The sequence below is a fragment of the Pristis pectinata genome, chromosome 14, assembly GCF_009764475.1.
Source record: "Pristis pectinata isolate sPriPec2 chromosome 14, sPriPec2.1.pri, whole genome shotgun sequence".
Lineage (NCBI taxonomy): Eukaryota > Metazoa > Chordata > Chondrichthyes > Rhinopristiformes > Pristidae > Pristis > Pristis pectinata.
The window spans coordinates 52,995,848-52,998,771 of NC_067418.1; the positions used below are offsets into that span (position 1 = coordinate 52,995,848).

General features: G+C 44.7%; 1 non-coding gene across 1 annotated transcript; it reads left to right on the plus strand.

The window, feature by feature from the left end:
* Positions 1-1,361: 1,361 nt before the first annotated feature.
* trnas-gcu (transfer RNA serine (anticodon GCU)) lies at positions 1,362-1,443 on the plus strand. Its single transcript has one exon. It is a non-coding gene; the product is annotated as a tRNA-Ser (tRNA).
* The last annotated feature ends 1,481 nt before the right edge of the window (positions 1,444-2,924 follow it).

Here is a 2,924-nt window from a genome sequence, read left to right on the forward strand (position 1 = left end):
CGAAAGGACGATGGACGTAACTGAGCGGAATGTGAGACAGAGCTGAGCCAGTCGGTCCTGATTCAGCGGGAGCCACCTTCTTTAGTGGCGGGATTATATCCAGGTGTTGGGTTCAGTGGAAATGGTCCGGCGGATTCAATCTTTATTGCTGCAGGAAACCCATTTTTCCCAGCCATTTCAGCCGTCAGACCCGTGTGCCAGACGCACCCAGCCATCTGTTAGTGTGTGTTGATCATTGGCCTTCCTGGTTTTGCTGCTGCGATGGACAGCGTTTCTGTAATGTGGTGGTTTTCACATTTGCCTAAAACGCGAAAGACCCCTGGGTCGAAACCAGGAAAAACATGTGAAATCTCCGTTTCCTGGAAATCAGGTGACGTAAAGCAGTCAAAACCAGACTCTTATTGAATTAAATGCAACTGTTGCTCCTTCCACAACTCTAAAATCTCAATGAGTCATACAACTCGGAAATAGGTCCTTCATTCCAACACGTGCATGTGTACTAAAGTGCCGATCGAAGCGAGTCCAATTACTCTGTGTTTGGCCCATATCCCTCTAAACCTGCCTGTCTTTGCACTTCACCCTATGACTAATTGCGCAACCCGTTTCCGAAACAAAATGTGGCGAATCTCATTGTATCTTGCAAAAGTGTGGACTTTCCAAATGCATAACACTGCTTTCATTTTATAAAGGACAAATTCATCACTTTCGTTCTGCCATTTCACTGCAGGCATTGCCTCATCCTGCATTATCCAGAACTGGGGGACGTCGTTGTGTTCGCTCTGCCGATAATGGGAAGTGTGACCTGACGCATTTCAGCATAATACCGAAAGGGAGACGATATAAACTACACGGCACAGTTCTTATACCGGATGTCTCCTGATGTTCAACATACAGCTTCCAACCTGAAAACTAGATTCTCAACTGGATTGAATGTTTCATTCGTCGGGAGAAATAAGGTTGAAGCTGACTGTGACAGAAATTTAGCAAAGCAATATATGCGGGAGGCAGTGGCAGTTTGTCTGGGGAAGGTTGGGGAACTGCAATAAATCTCATGACAACGGATAGGTCGCGGTATGTATTTATTTCAATATGTAGTACATTAATCGCAAAGCACAAAAGCACAACTGAGCGGAGTTTAAACTATGACGGACAGGAGCAATTAAAATTATACTGAATCAATTAAAATGTTCAAAACGTTTCGGGAAAAGGTAAGTATGCCTTGGGATTGGGAATGATATAGAGTTCTGGAAAGAGATGACCAAGAAACGTGCATCAAAATAAAATATAGAACGTAAAAATTAATGGGTGGAACATGGGAGAAGATTGTCGGAGTTGTAAAGAATGCTCGCTGTTTCAGAACAGACGAGGTGGCCGAGAGGTTAAGGCGATGGACTGCTAATCCATTGTGCTTTGCACGCGGGGGTTCGAGTCCCACCCTCGTCGTCGGCTGTTGGTTTGGATATTGAGCTCACAACGTGTTCACTTGAACACTGCAAAGACCCCATTTTCCCCCGTCCTGCAATCCGTTGTATTTTGTGATTCGTGAAAAGCAATGTTTACAATGAGAAATTCTCACGAAGTTTGGTGGAATGAGAATGAAAGAAAAGTCGAGATAAGATGGGTGACGACCGATTTTGTCCTTCATGCCTTTCTTCCTCTCGATGTTCATAAAGGTGAACACCGAATGGATGTGGACTAGTTCAATTGTGAAGAAAGAACAGAGTGTACATATTGAGAAGTGCGTGCAAAAGAAACCTTCCTGGAGAATGGACGTGAGGAATGATTGAGTGCAGAGCGGTAGAGATCAATGTATGAGGCCGCCGACTTTGGACCGAAGATAGATCGATCTGAGAATGCCCAAGTCATGAAATACAGGCGACAGCGAAGGAGTGGGTCAGTATACGGACCGCAGAACACCATTAGGCAAACGATACCGGACAGATTAGAAATTAACATGGAGAAGTCTGTCTGAAGGAATGTTCCGCACTACTTCATAACTGCTGTGAGCAAGACACATTAAACTGCCGGTTCTCTCGCATTTTGTTCCGATATGGAAGCATTCAGTTTTGTTTTCCTTTTCGACTGTCAGTTTAATTGATAGTTTCTCGATGACACAAAATGTATTGAACAGTTTAAATATCGCTGTGAATAGCGACAGCAGAATGTTTCCCAGTGTGAATAATATTGACATCTGTACAGCAGAGCATCATCCCGACCGAGCAGCTCATGTAGGATGCTGAAAGTTCTGCTTCTGATACCACGTGTCTTGCTGTTCGATCAGACTCCCGTGTTGACGTAATTTTAGACGGAATATTTATCCAGTGGGGTGACTACAAATCGCTGTAACCAGTTTATCTAACGTTTCCCGGAATAATTTACGAAATGCTTTATGTTAACTGTGGTCAAGCGAGAGTTTGCTTCGACATCTTAATCTCAGTCAGCGCACAAAACCCTGGCGGAACTCAGAGATTCAGGCAGCATCCATGGAGGGAAATGTACGGAGCAGAAACCAAAACGCTGGACGAACATTTGCCTCCATAGAGGCCGCCTGACCAGCTGCGTTCCTCCAGCATTTTATGTACTGTTCCAGATTCCAGCATCTGCATTCTCTTGTATCTACATCGTAATCTAATTTCCCGGCTCCCAACCTGTAGACTTCTGGGCGGCATCACACTGTACTTAGTTTCAATGAGGAGCTGCAGTACCATGACTGAACCTTCATGGTGCGGATCCTGCTTCCCACGGATCTCTGGATGAAAAGGTGGGGCAGCCATTTGAAGAGTTTCACTGTTCTCATTTATTGCAATTTTCAAACGATGTTTCAGGTCCGGTGAACGTGTAACTGCAGGCAATTAAATACAATGATTCTTACTTACCGACACATTGTTCAAACTTCCGTCTGCGACACCTGTCAGCTCAACACG